Source organism: Hyperolius riggenbachi, chromosome 3 (assembly GCF_040937935.1).
Source record: "Hyperolius riggenbachi isolate aHypRig1 chromosome 3, aHypRig1.pri, whole genome shotgun sequence".
Taxonomy (NCBI): domain Eukaryota; kingdom Metazoa; phylum Chordata; class Amphibia; order Anura; family Hyperoliidae; genus Hyperolius; species Hyperolius riggenbachi.
The window spans coordinates 305464124-305484552 of NC_090648.1; the positions used below are offsets into that span (position 1 = coordinate 305464124).

The 20429-nt window shown below is 43.3% G+C and overlaps 1 protein-coding gene and 1 long non-coding RNA gene across 3 annotated transcripts in view; one reads left to right on the plus strand and one right to left on the minus strand.

The window, feature by feature from the left end:
• The window catches only part of NAV3 (neuron navigator 3), an 805693-nt gene that overhangs the window by 571522 nt on the left and 213742 nt on the right, over nucleotides 1–20429 (minus strand). The window lies entirely within an intron of this gene.
• The window catches only part of LOC137563749 (uncharacterized), a 44871-nt gene that overhangs the window by 10875 nt on the left and 13567 nt on the right, over nucleotides 1–20429 (plus strand). The window contains exon 2 of the long non-coding RNA XR_011030426.1: nucleotides 10025–10243. This is a non-coding gene — a long non-coding RNA (uncharacterized lncRNA). The remainder of the gene's footprint in view (nucleotides 1–10024; nucleotides 10244–20429) is intronic.

The following is a 20429-nucleotide window of genomic DNA, read 5'->3' on the forward strand; positions in this document are numbered from 1 at the left end:
GCTGTGTGCAGGAAGCGCATGGCAATTTTACCAGTACTAACAGCAAGGGGGCAGCGGCTGTTAACCTATTGGCGCCATGCTATGGTAATGTGTTACTTCCTGCGTTACAATAGCAATGTGCACGTTACTCTGCAAATGCTCATGACACTTACAGTAACGGACAGAGCTACCCTGGTGTTAGTACCAGCAACATTTCTGTGTGCTGCTTGCACATGGGCCTTTGTGCATAAGGCCCTTTGTCACGTATTTTATAGGGGGAGGGGGGGAGGGGTATTTGCAATAAAAAAGCCATAATTTTATTTTACAAAATTCTCTGAACAAATTTTAACTTGACCCAAGATTCTCTGCCTTTGTGCCTGTCCTTTTCCCTATTGGTTTATTTAATTATTTTAATCTTGCCAAGACATTGGAGTGTCAACATTTTTTGCATGTCATATTTATACAGCGCCTTTGATCAGACTGTGTGTCCATCCTAGTCTCTGTGACCTTAGCCATGTTCTGAACTTTCAGCGATCTAGTTTTTAGGAGACTAGGGCCCACATCCTTTTAGGCTAGTTACACACCAGGACGTTGCGTTTAGGGGACGTTATAGGGCACATAATGTGCCCCTAACGCAACGCCTGGTGCTCTCTGGTGTGGACGTCGGAGTGAGCCGCGTTGTGCAGCTCACTCTGGCGTCCGTGATGCCGTGATGCGTACTCTTGGACGCATGCAGCATCACGTGGTCCCGCCCGGCCAATCGCCGCACAGAGCGGCCGCTCCAGGAAGTAAACACTGCACGTCTCTGAGTGCAGTGAATATCAATTAGCCATGTGCCCGGCCGCTCTCCCCTCCTCCCCAACATGAATGAGCATGTGCAAACAGTCTAACGCGGATTAGCCGCGTAGAACGCACAGCATGCAGCACTTTGCTGCGTTACAATGTAACGCAACGTGGGCAGTGTGAACAGCCCACTTGTGTTACATTGCTGTGCGTTGGGGGAGCGTTACAGGCTGCACTAACGTGCGCCTGTAACGTCCCTGTGTGCAAGAAGCCTTAAAGGAGAACTGTAGAGAGAGGTGTATGGAGGCTGCCATATTTATTTCCATTTAAGCTATACCAGTTACCTGGCTACCCTGCTGATCCTCTGCCTCTAATACTTTCAGCCATAGACCCTGAACAAGCATGCATCAGATCAGGTTTTGCTGACAATTTTGACAGATATGGCAAGATTAGCTGCATTGTTGTTTCTGCTGTTATTCAGCCACTACTTCAGCCAAATATATCAGCAGGGCTGCCAGGCAACCGGTATTGCTTAAAAGGAAATATGGCAGCCTCCATATACCCCTCACTACAGTTTTCTCATCTTCTAAGTTTTCTCCAAATAGATCTTTTTTCAAACTTTACAATTAAAATACCATTAAAGCTCTCACCATGCAAAAAATACTTAAAAGAAGTTTGATATTACATTTGTACCTACTTTTTAGTACTTTTTCATTTCCTGGGTGCAGAAAAGTTATTTTTAAATAAGATGAAACATTATTTCCTGGGAGAAAACTCAGGAGAAAAAGTGAACTTAGATAAGGGCCTAGAACGCTAAATATTTCCTTTATGAAACTTTTTTTTATTCATTACAAGGTATAACTAAAAATATATATTTTTCTACCTATGTATAGAAATGCCAAATGAGTTTATCAAGCTGCATATATTCACATGCAAAAACAATATTAAAAAGATCAACACAAGCTGCAGTATATTTATATGCAATATAAGTCTCCTTTCATGAGATGGTGCATTGCATATAAATATAGTCCCGCTTATTTTGTATCATCATAGCAAGCATCATATTAGCTTTAACTTTTGACCTGTGATATATATTTTTCTATTCATATATACAGCAAAATTGTATTACTGCACAATTCTATGCCACATCTCATTTATCACTAATGACAATGTCTAAAAGTAAGATATTCATTGCAGTGACCTATGGCTATAAAACCATTGACAGAAATATACTACAGAAATACGGCTGTTCACAAACGATACTTAGGTCAATTGGACCTCAGGAGAAAAATGCAAAATGAGTCTATAGCAAAAAAAAAAAAAAAGAAAAGGTTATCAGCCACTGAGATGGTTTTCTGATTTAAAGGGACAGTAAATCTAAATTACGTGTTTCATATAAACTAGCAGTTAATAACATTCAGAGCCATAAACTGAACTATAGGGATCTTATCGAATTGAGTTTTTTCCCCTTACAGATAATACCCTGACCCCAAGGGGGATCTTTTCTTGCATGCAGCAGACTTATCAGTAGCTTTATTTTATATGCTGTGCATTAGATTTATTGGCCACATCGTTTTCTAATCTTGTGTCCGTTATGAAGAATCCTCCTGCTGAGAGAGTAAGAAGCCTGCTGATAACAGGATGATGCTGCCATTTTTCTGTATGCGGTTTCTCAAGAGATTTCCTTTCTATATTCCACTGATAAACCACCAATCATACTAGCAGAAAAATGTATGTACTCTAAAAATATCTATATATAAATATATATATGCCAAATTATAACACAGAAAGTAGCACAAAAAAAGGCATATAAACAAAACAAAAATTTACAAAATAGAAGATTTGAGTCACATTGGATGAACATGGAACGAGTGCAAAGGTGATAAGCAGTGCTATGACTAAGCTATATGCAAACCTTTAACCACTGCCGACCGCACGCTTATACCGTGCGTCGGCAAAGTGGCAGCTGCAGGACCAGCGACGCAGTACTGCGTCGCCAGCTGCAGGCTGATTAATCAGGAAGCAGCCGCTCGCGTGAGCGGCTGCTTCCTGTCAAATCACGGCGGGGGGCTCCGTGAATAGCCTGCGGGCCGCCGATGGCGGCTCGCAGGCTAAATGTAAACACAAGCGGAAATAATCCGCTTTGTTTACATTGTACGGCGCTGCTGCGCAGCAGCGCCGTAAGGCAGATCGGCGATCCCCGGCCAATCAGCAGCCGGGGATCGCCGCCATGTGACAGAGGACGTCCCGTCACTGGCTGCACAGGACGGATAGCGTCCTGTGCAGCCTGGATCACTGGGGGGACAGGTAGGAGAGGGAGGGGGAGGGAATGTCGCCGCGGAGGGGGGCTTTGAGGTGCCCCCCCCGCAACATGCCACCAGCAGGAGCGATCAGACCCCCCCTGCACATCATCCCCATAGGGGGGAAAAAAGGGGGGCGATCTGATCGCTCTGCGTGCCCGCTGATCTGTGCTGGGGGCTGCAGAGCCCACCCAGCACAGATCCCATCAAACAGCGCTGGTCCTTAAGGGGGGGTAAAGGGTGGGTCCTCAAGTGGTTAAAGAGACTCTGAAGTCTCTTTTTTTACCAACTTTTCTCATAAAATCCTCTTCAGCATGAATGCCTCACTTGAATTGCCGCATCCGCACGGCAGATGGGTGATTTATTAGTTTGAAATAGCCCTGCAAAGCTCCAGGGCTCGCAGGGCTTTACTTCCTAGAAGAGGCAGAGCTTTGAGCTGTAGCTCTGCCTCCTCCGCAGTCAATCCCTGCTGATCGCCACCTCTCCCCACCCCTCTCAGTCTTCTTTCACTGAGAGGGGCGGGGAGGAGGCGGAGACCTGCGGAGATTGATTGCAGAGAGGCAGAGCTACAGCTCAAAGCTCTGCCTCTCCAGGACAGCTCAATCTGCAACCTGCAAAGTCGTGGAACTTTGCAGGTCGTTTTCTCAGTAATAAATCACCCATCCGCAGCGGGGATGTGGCGACTCAAGTGGAGCATTCATGCTGAAGGGGATTATATGAGAATAGCAGTTAAATAACGAGACTTCAGAGTATCTTTAAAACTGTGCTACTGGGCATGAAACTAGCAGTTTGGGGGGCCCCAGAGAGGGATACGTGCACGCGATGCCCCATGCTGGTCACACGATCTATGATTGAGGTCTCTCTCCTATCTGTAGCCGCCTATTTCAGCTCTTGCTGGATTTGGTACTGCAGACACAGGTGCAAGTATTTGCATCTTTTTATTAGCTGACAGGCTGTCAGTGGACCCATTTAAAAGGCAAGTGCTGTGTTGGAGTGTGGATTAGTTTCCTCTGTTTGGCATTTTGTTTCTGTGGCAGCTGTGGGTGTTTTCCCCGGTTGGTGGGAGCACTGGGGTCCACCTGCGCTGCCCTTTTGGTGTTGCATGTGGAGTGGGAGCCCAGCACAGTGGCAGAGCCTGGAGCCTCTGCTTTTTATGTGCCCCAGTGTATTTTGGTAATGAAACTAACAGTACCTATCAAGCCTAAAGCTACATACACATTTTAAATGTCATCAGAAAAAATCTTTTGCTATTGCTTCAGGTGACAGTTTACCCATAATCAGTGTATATATATGCTGCTTGGCTCCCTGCCGAGCATCATATTCTGTTCTATGGAGAGGACAAGGAGGGAATTAGCAGGAAGCATCCTGCTGCAAGCTGCAATGGAAACTCCAATAGTTGCAAGCCGAATATTATCTAGCTCAGCAGATTGCTGTGGATCGTACTGCCAACCCCGAGAGATATCTGCACACACACTCTGTTAATTGAAAAGACCATAACATTTTTTTCAGTGTAGAAAAAGCTAGCATGCATGTGTCATTTTACTCTGTGAGCTAGGCAAAGCTGGGATTTGAGCACAGTGGAGAGACTAGAAAAAATACCCCCTTACACAAGTGACTCATGTGTAGTGATTGGACTGGTACTACACAAGATGGAGGGCATGGAGACAGACACATAAAGTCAAGGAATTTAGTAATGATGTGGAACATGATGGTGTTAGCTGTACTTCTGGACACAAAATTTTGTTTAAAGAGTTCAGGTCTGCTAGAAATTATGGACATAATTTCATATATTCCCATGGACGCAGTTGGTGAATTTGAGTAAGCCAACTTCTTGAGGGGCACAGTGAGAAAGGGTGTCAAGAACGCTACCACCCACCTAAAATGGACAGTGCTGAATCAAGGCAGGCCAAACCGAGTGGTAGAAATTCTTCAAGGAAGGAGATCTGCACAATGCCACGTTTGAACACTTTATTAATGGACGTATCCAATAATCAGCATCACCAGCACATTGCCGACATGTTTCGGACCTACTGGTCGTTAATTATATCTATAATCTATCATAGGCTATGATTAAGGACCAGTAGGTCCGAAACATGTCGGCAATGTGCTAGTGATGCTGATTATTGGATACGTCCGTTAATAAAGTGTTCAAACGTGGCATTGTGCAGATCTCCTTCCTTGAAGAATTTCTTGAGGGGCAGTTGTTAAACATAGTGGATTCCCATCAAAAACTTGGTTGTTCATAAGTAGAGGCAGCGGTATATGGTTTTCAGAATATAGGTGGGTGGTGTATGTAGACCATGTTCTAAACATAAAAAAAGGATAAGAGGTCTGTGTTGCCATAGATGAACAGAGCTTTGGAAACATCATCCCAAATAATAAGGCTAACTCCTTCATCAAACTCCTTAATACTGATGAGTAAGTTTATTAAAATTATACATATTTTATCTCAGCTAAAATTCTTATGATCAAAATAAATACATGAATGGATCCAGAAACTGTTAAGAGAAATAAAACGAGGTTAAGGGCTCAGCATTTTTGTCAGCAATAGATTTTGCTGTTCCTCATAAATCTTCTGTTTCTCGGATAATATATTTGGAGTTATTGAGGACACAATTTTAGCTTTGTAAACCACAAATTTGTAAATCCCTCGGGAGGTTTTTGCAGTCTCCGTTTTCAAAGTTGACATAAAAATCTATGGAAACATTGCTACTGCTGCGGTTTAAAAATTGCTGAAAGATACACATATTACATTAAGTAGCATAAGCAATAAAATACCATTTGAAGTTGCTATAAAATTAAGATATATAAAAGCAATAAGATGTTTATATTACACCAAACTGAAAATTAAAAGATAGGAATTCGGATAAATAAGGACAAGGAAAAAAAAAAACAGCGCAGAATTAAAAAAAATTCAATCTTTTTGCAGACTATAGCTTTCATGGTCAAAGTTGTCCTCTATGCCCACAAATGGATAAAGATAGTCCCCTATCTTACTGGAATATGGTTAGACCTGAAGTTACAAAACAGTAAAACCTTCTCAGTAGTGTTGGGCGAACATCTGGATGTTCGGGTTCAGTGTGGTTCGGCCGAACATGCCCCTGATGTTCGGCATGTTCGAGCCGAACCCCGAACCCAACCCAAACATGTCCCTTTGGGGCCCCTATAGGGTCCCAGCATAAAGGGAGAGCATGCCCCGAGCGCGGGTGGGGGGGGGATCGGAAATGCCCCCCACCCCTCCCCGCTAAGCTCTCCCTTTTGCCGGTTCCCTATAATGTTAAATTTAAGCCCCCCAAAAGTACCTGAGGAGGAGGGCAAGAAGCGGGCAGCCAGAGATGCTAGGCGCTAGTACCATCTGGTACTTCCGCCCTCTCTTGACGCACTTCCTGTTTACATTTGAAGTCGCATCAAGAGAGCGCAGAAGTACCGCGATGACACGTACCCTCGTACGCGTCATCGCGGTACATCTGCGCTCTCTTGACGCGACTTCAAATGTAAACAGGAAGTGCGTCAAGAGAGGGCGGAAGTACCAGATGGTACTAGCGCCTAGCATCTCTGGCTGCCCGCTTCTTGCCCTCCTCCTCAGGTACTTTTGGGGGGCTTAAATTTAACATTATAGGGAACCGGCAAAAGGGAGAGCTTAGCGGGGAGGGGTGGGGGGCATTTCCGACCCCCCCCCCCCCCCCGCGCTCAGGGCATGCTCTCCCTTTATGCTGGGACCCTATAGGGGGCTATGTTCGGCGGGACACGGCTGTGTTCGGCCGAACAAAGAAGGCCTGTTCGGGTTCGGGCAGCGTGCCCCGAACACTGTCCCGAACACCACGAGGTGTTCGGGGGGTGCCAAACCGAACCCGAACAGGCCAAAAATCCGGGAGATACCCGAACAGTGGCGAACACTGTTCGCCCATCACTACTTCTCAGTCTCTTCCTTTGGAGAGCATAGTGGCAGGACCACCTTACTGAAAACAATTAAGGTTAGACTCCTATAGCTAAGTGAAGTCACATGTGATTATAAACATGTTCTTTCATTAAAATAAAAAACAATCTACAAAAACCACAGTATGTCTTAAAATTCAAAATGCTTCCATTGTCAGCCTTCCATTACCATGGGGGCATGACTTGGCACCAGAACAAGATGGACACGTGGTGCTAAAGATCCGTGCCTAGTCTCCCAATTTCAGAGTTAAAAAGCTACTTAAAGAAACTGAAGCGAGTTAAAAGCTATGTTTTTAACTTTTATTTATGTGAAGCACTGTAGCTAGTGCTAAAACGCTGCATCCCCAAATTCCCTGTGCTAATTGCGGGGAGTACTTCCTGATTGAGGCAGAGCTTAGGGCTGTAGCTTTGCTTGTCGCATCAATCCCTGCTGATCGCCGCCTATACCCGCCCCTCTCAATCATCCTTCACTGAGAGGGGTGTGGGAGAGGCAAGATCTGCAGTGGAGTGACGCGAATGGAGGCAGAGCTGCAGCTCAAAGCTCTGCCTCCATGGGCAGCAAAATCCATGACCAAGAAAGTGGTGGATTTTTGTCCTGTGATTAGGGGGCTATAAAACCATCGTTTTGCTGCGGGGATGCAGCGTTTTAGCACTAGCTATAGTGCTTAACATAAATAAAAGTTAAAAACATGGATTTTAACTCACTTCAGAGTCTCTTTAAATACAGACTATACCTGAGTATACTTGACTTTTGAGATGTTCTGTCTCTATTCTTCCCTCTGTTACCCTTCCCTTCCCTTTCTCTCCTTTCCTGCTCTTTCTTTCTCTCTCTCCTACCAGTCTATGGGGTTGCTATGTGCCCAATAATATCCAGGCTGGGATCTTGCTCCACCTCCTTTGTGGAGTGGAAGATACTGTGACTAAACATAATTGTTAAGAGTTTTGCCTTTAGTTTTCTAGCTGCAGCTGAATAGGATTTGAACTTCTAAACTTGGCATATTGTTATTTTGAAGGATTTACATTTTGATTGAACAATATTTTTGTGTGAGAGCTTATTTTTGTCAGCTTGGTACTTTTCTGTGCTATGCTTTAGTATATCACTGTACTGAGTAATGGGTTGTACTATACTCTCAAGTGTTAATTTTCAGAAATCATCCATCAAGGAAGGTGGCTCTAACGTTGGTTGTATTATTTTAACTTAGAAGTTAATATTGATATAGCACCCTAAAGTGTAAGAAGGAAGACTGTGAAGGTGCGTAATGTTACAACATAAGGGACACATGCTAAGAATTTGAGAAAGCTATTGCTTTCATCCTCTATAATAAACCTAACTGTCCCTGCGTCATCATCTTTCCCTGTCTGTGTGTCTGTGGTTTTCTGTACAGCGCATGTGTGCAGTACAGTCAACCGTTGGGACAGGAGGACGGGCCAGGGAGCCGGGCGCTGGGCGGGCAGCGGGTGCGCGCAGTCGGGTGCGCGCACTAACATGGAGCGGCGGTGGCGGTGGTAATATCACTACCTAGAGCCCATTTTTAAACGGGCTTAGGTAGACTAGTTTATATATATATTTTAAGACATACCTCAATTTCTGACATACAACACAGAGAAAAATATCCAAATATGTTATCACCAGCATACAAATTTCATAACAAATAATATAGAGTTTCGTTGCACTCCTGAACAATAAATATTGAGAGGTCACCTTTACCTGTTGAATTCATTGTCACAGGAGAACTTTAGCAAATTTAAGATGACAATTAAACAAGAAGACGTGAGCACTACAATGTACAAGACAACCTTTCTGAAGTCCAATTACAGTTGCTCTGATCTTTACATACACATGGATCAAAAGAAACTTGGGAATATCAAAGTGATGTCCACGTACACCTTTCAAGCCAGCCTCAGTAAGTCAAGCTGGTGGCGACGGTGTTGGGGGAAGGAGGGAGGGTTTTCAATGTGACATCTTCATTAGAAGATGGAAGCTGGAAGCTGGAAGCTCTAAATCAAGTCAGAAGTAGCTTATGTGCAAGGACAGAGCTAGAACAGCTCAAGTATGGGCATCACGATGGGAAAATTTGCATATTATTATACTATTCTTCAGTACAGAAACCTGCAGCTCTTCAGTGCACATTCTTGGTACCTAGCTTGTAATGTGATATTAATGTGGTGTAAGGGCCAATTCACACAACAAGAGCTTTTTAAACGCTAGATATTTTAAAAGTTCTTGCTAATGGAATGTTATGGGGGATTTTCACATTATCACATTGCTCCAGTGAGAACACACACATAGGATAACATTAGCAAGAGCTTTAAAAATCACAAAGCACTTAGAAAAACTCTTGTAGTGTGAATGAGCCCTAAGAGAACTTAATCTCTGAATTTTGATTTTTGTAAGGGAATACAGGAAGAAGGAAGGAAATGTGACTGTGTTAGGCAGAATAAACAGATACCAGGTATTTTTGATGCATCTCAGAGGATAAATTAAAAAATGTAATATAGTGCTTTGGGAATTGGAAATACAAACAGAATTTTTACTCAACGGTTTTAAAGTGGAACTCAATTATGTTGTTTAAGTCAAATATGTGGACTGAGCTGAGAAGGATTAGAACTTCTGTCAGCTTTAAAATACATTGGGGAGTAAGAAATTCTCGGCACTCATGGAGGCGGAACGCCGCTACCCACACTGAGGCGCAAGCCTCTGGGTCTCGGCGGCTCTCTGACATCAGTGGAGCGCATGGCGCCCGGCTCATATTGCATAAGCGGTGGACGCGCTTTCAGTATGCGCTACGCCGCTGCAAGCAATGATGACAGGTGCACTGTGTGTGTCAGCCTCTCGGCTGACACACTGTCTCTGATTGTTTTTTTGGATTCCTTACTTTCTGATTGGTTAGTCCTTGTATAAATGAAATGTGAACGCCCTCAGTTATCGCCCGTGATAGCCTATGCTGAGCTTGTTGCTGAGACTGTGCTCACAGCCGTTTGATCTTGTACCAACTTGTCAGTATCTTGACCAAATTTATTTGCAGATTGATCTCCTGTTGCCGATACCCGCTTGTTCCTGACCACGCTCTCTAATTGGATTACCCGTTGCCAACTCTGCTTGTTCCTGGATATCCCCGACTGCCGCCTGGATCGACCCCTGCATGTTTAAAGGTTTCTCCCATAAACTCTGCCTGGTCTGACTTGGATTGTATTGACTACGCTATCTGTTTATCGTCTGGACTACCTCCAGCCTCAGGCCTCAGGTGACTATATATCTGAGTTCACAGTGCTTATATTACTCATACTGCTTTGTTTGGTAAATACTATCTGTCAGCCTGTATGCTACATCTGCCTGCAGGGTATTGTAGAATTGTATTAGGTAGGAGTTTTTTGCAGGTGTTACTGGCTAGGCTATAGGTGAGTCATATGGGCATACAGCCTGACCTATAGTCATTGACCAGGCAAGCCTGACATGGGGTGTTTTCATTAATGTATATTGCTTAAAGAGACTCTGAAGCGAACAAAAAGTGCTATTTTCCCCTCGTAGTTCGCTTCAGTAGTCTCAGTAGAGGTAAACCGTTGCATCTTCAAGCCAAAACGAGGGCTTTATACCCCCCTAATCCCGGGGCAAAATCCCACGACTTTCTTGGTCATGGATTTTGCTTTTGCTGCCCGGGGAGGCAGAGCTTTGAGCTGTAGCTCTGCCTTTACTGACATCAATCGCTGTGCGGATCTCCGCTTTCCCCCGCCCCTTTCTGTGAAGGAAGACTGGAGGGGCGGGGAGAAGCGGAGATCTGCGGCGATTGACATCAGTAGAGGCAGTGCTACAGCAGAAAGCTCTGCCTCTTTCAGGAAGTGCTGGCCGGATTGTCCCCCAGGGATTTGGGGAGTCTAAAGCCCTAGTTTTGGCTCGGGGTCGGGGATGCAGCGGTTTACCTCTGCTGAGAGTACTGAAGCGAACTGCGAGGTAAAAATAGCAATTTTTGTTCGCTTCAGTCTCTCTTTAAGGTCAATTGTTACAATTGCATGCTATGCGGACTGCCAGCAGCATTGTGTGTGCTCTTAAGGTGTGTGCGCTCATTGTAAATTATGCACGCTAGTACAGCACCGCGACTGCAATACTTGACTAGCGCGCCTAATTTACAACAAGTGTGCGCACCTTAAGAGCGCACAGTGTGCTCCTGGAAGCACACGTAGTGTGCAAGTGTCACATTTAACTTACGATGAACAATTTACCTTGCACAATATAAATTAATGAATCAACCCTTTTCTGTCTCTGTTGTGAAGATTTGCCCTCACTTGTTGTCCCTGTGACATGAGACACCATGTTCAACTGCTTGGTGCTAAAAATATATATTTTGCAGATAAGATATATAAAAAAAAAAAAAACTTGTTTCCTGGGAGAAAATTCAGGAGAAAAGTTAACTGAATAAAGGCACCACTATATTGGCAGATGGTCAACAGATTTGATTTCAGTAATAAATCTATTGGACGTCTGTGGACCTGCCTTTACCTACCACACCCCCAGGTTTCCCCCTTCTATGTTTACAACAGAGTGCAGAGTGTTGCAGGTTCACCTGTCAGCCAGCTAACCTCCTCCTAGGTCCTGCATCTTTCTCCATTGCCGCCAGAGGCGACTATATCCCATGACACATGTTGTCATGATACAGGCGCCCCCAGCAGCAATGGAGAAAGAGAAATAGCTGTGGGACACAGGAGGAGGCGTACCAGTGGACAGGTGAGCCAGCTAGTCTTTTTTACATGAGGGAAATTAGACGGGGTTCGTGCGTTTCTGGGAAATCAAACACAGCTACTGCAGCATACACCATATAGACCATAAAAGGGAGGAGCACAAGGCAGTATAAGGATGGACTTACGACTTTACATCCTGACAAATCGCCCAACTTAGGGGCGGGAAATGCGTCGATGGGCGGAGACTGTGCGTCACTGTAGCACCTCCTGCACACCACACGCCGGGCTGACCTACGGAGCGCTCCTTGGCGAGTACATGCTTGGATGAGCTGGGGAGCTGGCGTGGTCCCTCCAGGCCGGACGAGGCTCTGCCACACTGGCAGTGAGATACGGAGGCTGGACTCCTTACTGCCAGCTTTATGAGCAGGACAGACGTCCGCGGAAGCGTGGGTACCCACTGGACTGAAGTGCATGCTGGGGTTGGTGAGATGCAATGTGCATGATGGCCATTTTGTTTCTGCATGTTGAATACAGCAATTGCAAACTTGATTGGAAGCCTAGATTCATGCTTTGAACTCCCATTACTATCGCTGCTACGCAGGTGGATTCTGATTGCCCCCTATGGGGTGCTTTTCCGCTGACAAAAGCCTTATCACGCTGGACTGTGGCCACTACAGTATGTGTGGGCACCCAGGCTGTATGTGAATATGTCGGAGTGTGTTTGCTATGCCGGCTTAGATTAGGTTATTACTGATCTTGCACGGGTTATATGGCTAAGTGACTCAGAGATTCTCCAGCAATATTTTTAATTGGTCTTTTAAACAGCTGATTTTTGCATGCAATTAAGCGATTTGTACAGTTATTGTAGTATAATAAAGTGATCTATCTGGCAAATACATCATGAGCCCTAGCCGTGTATATATTTTACTGCAGCATACACGACTGAGCACTTTGGAGCGAGATCGTTCCAGCATGGCAGATTATTTTAATCGAGATTACAACCAGGTGCCATCAATCTCATTATGATCAAATCTGCAGGATATCAATGCTGCAAATGGAGTATTGTCTGGGCATCTTTAGGCTCTAGGGCAGAAAGTGACATGAATGTCAAGATTTTACCATTGTCACCAAAGCGCATAACACACACACACACACACACATATATATATATATATATATATATATATATATATATATATATATATATATATATATATATATATATATATATATATATATATATATATATATATATAAAAACTTGACATATGTTAAATTGTTTTTGTTTATTATGTTTGTTATTTGATATGTTTCATTAAAATAATAGTTTTTTTACAGATATATAAACCAAAGTTGGTTATAAGTTGTAAAAATGGCAGATCTCTCAGACTTTCAAAGAGGTCAAATTGTTGGTGCTCGTGTGGCAGGCGCTACTGTAACAGAAACTGCCCGAATGCTTGGCATTTCAAGAGGTACTGTCTCAAAACTAATGACTGCCTTTGAAAGAGAATGAAAAACATCTTCAGCAAAGCACAGTTGTAGTAGCCAAAAGTCTAAGTTGTCTGAGAGAGACCGTTGGACTCTAAATCGACTTGTTAGAAAAGCTTGCAAGACCACGGCTCCTAAAATCACTGCAGAGCTGAATGAACACCTACAGAACCCAGTTTCCACAAAAACTGTTTGTCGGGAGCTGCACAAATCTGGATACCACGGAAGAACTGCAATTAGAAAACATCTGCTCTCAAAGACAAATGTTTCAAAGCGTTAAGAGTGGTGTATAAACCACCAGAATTGGTCGCTCGAGCAATGGAAAAATGTGATTTTCTCTGACGAATCATCTTTTACCTTATTTCCGACCTCCAAAGTGTACGTTTGGAGACAGCCGAAAGAAGCATTTCATCCAGACTACCTTCTCCCAACCGTAAAACATGGCAGGGGTTATGTGATGATCTGTGGTGCTATTTCTTGGAAATTCGCCGGGCTAATGATTTCCTTTCATGGAAGAGTTAACAGCCAAGACTATTTAGGAATTTTGGGTGCCCAAGTTCATCCTACGATTCAAGAACTGTTTCCGGAGGGGAATGCCATCTTTCAAGATGATAATGCCCCAATCCATACAGCTAGAATTGTTAAAGAATGGCACGAGGTACATTATAATGAAGTTGAGCATCTCATCTGGCCACCACAATCCCCAGACCTTAATATTATTGAGCATTTATGGTCGTTATTAGAGATTCAAGTAAGAAGTCGATTTCCGCCGCCATCGTCCCTAAAAGAACCGGAGGGTGTTTTAACTGAAGAATGGGCTAAAATTCCTTTGGAAACAATTCACAATATGTATGAATCAATACTCGGAGAACTGAGGCTGTAATTGCCGCAAAAGGTGGACCTACACCATATTAAAATATATTTTGTTGATTTTCAAGGTATTTCCATTATTTTGTCCAACCCCTGTATATACACATAGATACCTGTTATATACAGTATGTATAAAGTGTACAAACAACAAATCAGAGCACAATAAAGGATGATTTAGAAACTATACACATAGTGTAGGAGGTTAAATGATACACTGCTCCCCAATTATACATTTGTTTATACTCTATAGTTAAACTGCTTGCAAATAAATAATAGCTTGTAAAATGCATATTAACATGGGAGACAAGAGCCTGAGCAGTACAATTTCAATAGAATTTTTTCCTAAATCATGCAGGAAGTACATAAACTATCCAGCTACAAAAGAAAGCATTCAGTCCCAGAATAAAATGTATCCCAACAAACCAGTATTTATCTCAATTACATGCATTTCTGCCAACATAAACAACTGTTAAAAAGGCTGAACCAAGCAAACAAACAGACCGACACTCTATCCTCACTGTGCTTGTTTAACGAGGGGAAATAGTCAAATGTGTAGTTGTTTGTAAATGTTTTTGCATATACTATTCTGTAATTAAGTCTCCAAACAAATATTCAGATCAACATCAAAACTCATTTGATCAAACACTCGTTTTTGGCCATGTGTAGTGTGGAACCACCTGGTACGCCCATACTTAGATCAGTGGTGAATCATGCTTATTATTTGCTGGTGATCCGCTGAGGATTTGAAGAAACATAATACAGCAACTCACCCACAATTTGAAGAGCCTTATTAGACTCACTTAAAGTTAACCTGAGGTTAGAGTGATATGGAGGCTGCCATATTTTTTTCCTTTTAAACAACAATAGTTGACTGGCAGCCCTGCTGAATCACACCAGAAACAAGCATGCAGCTAACCTTGTCAGTTGTTAAAAGTGCTTAAAACGAAATAAATATGCAACCTCCATATCACTCTCACCTCAAGTTCACTTTAACTACATTCTGAATGGTAATATTAGAGGTAGGGATTAAATTGTGAGCCCCTCTGAGGGACAGTTAGGTGACAATATACTCTGTACAGTGCTGCGTAAGATGTTGGCGCTATATAAATAAATAATAATAATAAGATGACATGTGTCCTTCTCATTAACCAGTGAGCAGGCGTGGTATGTACATGCCCACCTCCTATTATATAATAGGGAAGCCAATGCTTTCCACATCATGTTAAAGTGAACCTACAATATAATCAGGGATTATGAAAGTTCCCTTTGCTAAAAACACTCCATAAAAATGCCTTGTTCTCATGCTGACCTTTTGGCTTTGGTAGTTTTGGGGTCATACACATGCAACAAGCATGCAGCTTTCTGAAGCACACTGGAGACAGAGCATCTGATCTGCATACTCATTCTGGATACGCTAGTGGGCAGCAAGGTGGTACATGGTTTGCATTGTGCATTGCAGCGCCAGAGGCTTGTATGTTGGCTAGGTTTCTATGTAACAATAAAAAATATGTGTGTGTGTGTGTGTGTGAGCGCGCGCGCGCACTACAATTCCGGTTCTCAGAAAAACTTGTAACAGGTATCTTTAAAACTTAAAGCAGAACTGAAGGTAATCTAAAAAATGAATAGTTTCATACCTGGGGCTTCTGCAAGCCCCTTGCAGCCATCCTGTCCCACGATGGTCCTCCATGATCCTCCGTTCTTCCGCCGCCAGCTATTTCTTTGCGTTCCAGTCCGCAATAGTGCTATTGCAGACAGGAACACGTAAAAAGGATATGCTTGGCAGCCTCTCGACTTACAAGTCGAGTAACGAAGCTAGCTGGCAGCGGGGAATGGAGGATCGTTGAGGAGCGCCATGGGACAGGACGGTTGCAAGGGGCTTCCAGAAGCCCCAGGTAAGTAAAACTCTTTATTTTTAGATTATCTTCAGTTCCGCTTTAATGAGAATCTGTACTGTTAAAATCGCACAAAAGTAAACATACCAGTGCGTTAGGGGACATCTCCTATTCCCCTCTGTCACAATTTCGCCGTTCCCCGCCGCATTAAAAGTGGTCAAAACCAGTTTTAAAAACTTTGTTTATAAACAAACAAAATGGCCACCAAAGCCGGAAGTAGGTTGATGTACAGTATGTCCACACATAGAAAATACATCCATACACAAGCAGGCTGTATACAGCCTTCCTTTTGAATCTCAATAGATCATTTGTGTGTTTACCCCCTGCAGCTCTCATCCACTGAAGAGTGACAAGCTGATTGTTTCTTCCTGCAGACAGTTCTGCCGGTGTTTGTAATTCCTCAGTATGTGACAGTCCAGGCAGCCAGCTCCTTTCACAGCCTAACAGAGGATGCAGTTTGTAAAAGATAAGAGAGCAGAGAGGCTGCCTAAAGTAAATAACACACACAGGAGTGTGCATAGAGGGGGCCTGGAGGGGGGCATGCATAACAGATCAACAACACTGAAGAGTTGGCAGCCTTCCAGACACAGGGCGACAAATCTGACAGGGGAAAGATACGTTGATTTATTACAGAGATGGTGATAGTAGAAAGTGCTGCAGTAAGCCATGGCACATTAGAATAGGTTTAGGAACTTGTAGGATGGTAGAAAACAGGATGACATTTTTGTTACAGAGTCTCTAAGTGCTATATTCACTTGAAATGACTCTCACCAATACACCATAAAAGGAAAGGGGCTTACCAGAAAACAGCAGTCCCAAGCTACAAGGTCTCAGTGCATTCTGATTAACATAATCTTGGAATAACAACCAGTACTCATCAAACAGCCTCTTTAGTTCTCCACCTACAAATCCAAGCTGTAGAGCTGATGAGGCTGTTTGATGAGGACCGGTCTTTCTTCCCGGATTATGCAAATCAGAGCCCACTGAGACCATATGGCTGGTGTTTTCTGTGGAGTCTGTACGTCCTTTCTGTGATTGCGTCAGTGTCATCTGGGTATTTTGGTTTCCTCCCTTTTTCCATATATATATACTAGTAACTTTAGGCTAAGTTCACACATTTTGTTACAAAGCTTGCATAATGCAGCACACACTGCGCACATTACAATATGCACATTTTCATAGTGTTAACAATTGCTATGTATTGTGTGCATTTGCAAAGTCTTTATTCAGATATGCACTGTAGAATTTTCAATAGGATGACATGGTCCCTTACAACATAATGAGGTGAACATGACCATATAGTTGTATGGGCGGCAATATCACATGTGGCAACATAGCTCAATGCAACACACATAGGGCTTGATTCACTAACCGGTGCTAAGCCGGTTAGTGAGCCTTAACACTTTGTGGGCACAAACCAGGGCGCTAGGGGCTTGATTCACTAAGACAAATTCACCAAGACAAATAGCGTGCCTTATTAGAGTTAAGGGGCCTTATCGGAGTTAGCATGCCTTATCAGAATAGCATATCCTATTCTGGTACGGCACACTAACTCTGATAAGGCCCCTTAACTCTGATAAGGCACATTAAGTGGCTTTTCACTACAGCGCTAACACTTAGCGCCAGTTAGTGAATCAAGCCCATCATAATGTATACCAACGCTAATTCAAAAGAAAACTGGTCCTAGATTGTGGTGGAGACATAAGATTGTGAGCCCCTTCTAAACAATTTTTAACAACTGACATGAATTGCTTAATGTCCTCTGTAAAGCACTGTGGAAACTGTGCTAGTGCTACAGAATGCATAATAAGAAAGAGGAAGGTGTGCAAACAATAAAACTGGTAGTCAAGGCACTGTCTCTGGTAAGGGACATGCCCCCGCACCTCTCAGAGAGGCATCCACCATGATCCCAGGTCCTAGCCAGACCACGGGAAAGGGTGTCCAGGCAGGTGGCCTCATGATGCACATTTAACTTGGATTATGCAAATTTTTGAATAAAAAGTGAATGCACTAATGCCTTCTCTCCTTTCTACCTTTCTGCACAGAAATGCATAATAGTAATAATAACAACCTGTAAGTAAAATTTACCACAGGAGCGTGACCGCTGCAAGGACCTGTGTCACAAAGCAGATACTGAAATGCCGGAGCCAAAAGAACCTATTCTAAAACAAGAGGGCTCAGAGTAGCCACCTATCGAACATGGTAAACTATAGTCTTGTTTTAGCAACATCTAGAAGCAAAATAATAAAAAAAGTAACGGTATACAGCAAACTTCCCATCTCCATGATAACACTCAATACAGATTATGTGACGGCTCACCAACGGTTTTCAAAAGACAAATAAAAATTCACTTGATTATGAATTAGGTTGGATGACCAATGTTTCATTTTCAAGAGTTACAAATAAAATGAGATTTGAAAGCACCTACAGGTAATTCATATATCAGCTAAGTTAGTTTGCTGGCTGATGTTTTCTATTATTAAATTTGCCTTATAAATGTAAATCTAATAACATGTAAGACGATATCCTATAGCTTCAGTAAAAAGAGCTACAACATGCTTATTGTGCTTTGCAAACATACTTTCCCTCTTTATATTAAATATGCTGTTGTTCAATCTATTTATGCCTCCAGCAAAGTATCATGAACCCTGTAACACAATGTACAGAAAACTGCACGAGTTCCTCTTCAGATTTTCTTCTTACAACTGCAGCTGAAGCAGATCTGACCTTTGTCTTTATTATTGCACAATATAGGCGAGAGTCCAAACCTGCCGTAGATCCTTAGAGGTGACTTTGCTAAAAACACTCTTAAGGTATACCTGAAATAAGAGGAATATAGAGGCTGAAATATTTATTTCCCTTTAAACAATGCAAATTACATGGTTGTCCTGCTAGTAGCAGTTGGCTGATGGTGTAATGGTTAAGGGCTCTGCCTCTGACACGGGAGACCAGGGTTCGAATCTCGGCTCTGCCTGTTCAGTAAGCCAGCACTAATTCAGTAGGAGACCTTTGGCAAGTCTCCCTTACACTGCTACTGCCAATAGAGCGCGCCCTAGTGGCTGCTGCTCTGCTCTGGCGCTTTGAGTCCGCAAGGAGAAAAGCGCTATATAAATGTTATTTGTCTTGTCTTGTCTTGTCTAGTCACCTGCCTCTAATACTTTTAGCCATAGACTTTGAAAAAGCATGCAGATCAAGTGTTTGAAATCTAACTCACATACCTAAACAAGAATGCAGTTAAAATCCAATCAGACACTACTGCAGCCAAAGAGATCAGCAGGGCTGCCAGGCAATTGGTTTTGCTTAAAAGGAAATAAAAATGTCAGCCACCATGTACCTTTCACTTTAGGTTCCCTTTAAATCTCTACTTCACCCTTAATATCTATTACTGCATTTCATGGAAATGAGTCCACATTACCTTTTGCAATGAATCAAGATTCAATGCCAGCTAGCGCCAGCCTCTTTGTCTCCCTTTTGACCTTCCCCAATAGTCAGAACCAGCCCTATATTAGTCATATTGTGAATATAGTGACATGGTCCACATCATGGTGGTGTTGGGTAGGGTCAGTCACGCCTCCCTAATAACTAGCAGTCATTGTATAGTGTATCAGTCATCAGAGAGGTTTGGTTGCAGTAGGATTTTGCAGTTGCTGTCTATGCATAGCAATATTAATGCAGCTTCGCACATCAACCTCAATATGACTTGCGCAGCATAATGGAGGGTGGGACATTACTTTCAGATGAGGTAGGAGGAAAAGAGATGAGCATGAATGCAATTTGCAGTATCACTGATCACTAGGATGACCAAACAAACTTGGAACAGTGTACAAGCATTCAGAACAGAACCTTAATACGTACTTATGCAGACCGCGGGTTGATACTTCCTGCTTCCAGCTGAGAATAAGGAAATATCGGAAAGATGGAATATGATGTGAAGCACAGAGACAAGGGTAAGCTAATCCTGTTTGCCATGGTCCACATTAGCAGAAAATTCAAGTTCTGTTCCGATTGCTTCAGATTGCAGTTCTCGAAGCAGGTTAATTCAGCGTGCGGCACTCAACGCTGTGCGCCGAAGCTGGGCGCTGTCACAGCAGCAATGCTATGCTGCGCGCCCTGTGTGTCGGTAATTCGGGGCTCTGGCGCCTGCTGGAGGGCCTTGAGGACAGGGTTGGGGAACACTGTTTTAGAGCCAAGAGGACGTTCTGAGTTCAGGTCCGCTTTAAAGGACAACTGAAGAAAGAGGGATATGGAGGCTGCGATATGTATTTCCTCTTAAGCAATACCAGTTGCCTGATGTCCTGCTGATCTTTTATGTATCCATGGTGTCTAAATCATACACCTGAAACAAGCATGTGGCACATTCAGTCAAACTTCAGTTAAACCTCTGATCTGCATGCTTGTTTAGGGTCTATGGCTAAAAGTATTAGAGGCAGAGGATTAGCAGGACACCGGGCGAATTTACATGGTTTAAAAGGGAATTAATATGGCAGCCTCCAGATCTCTCTCACTG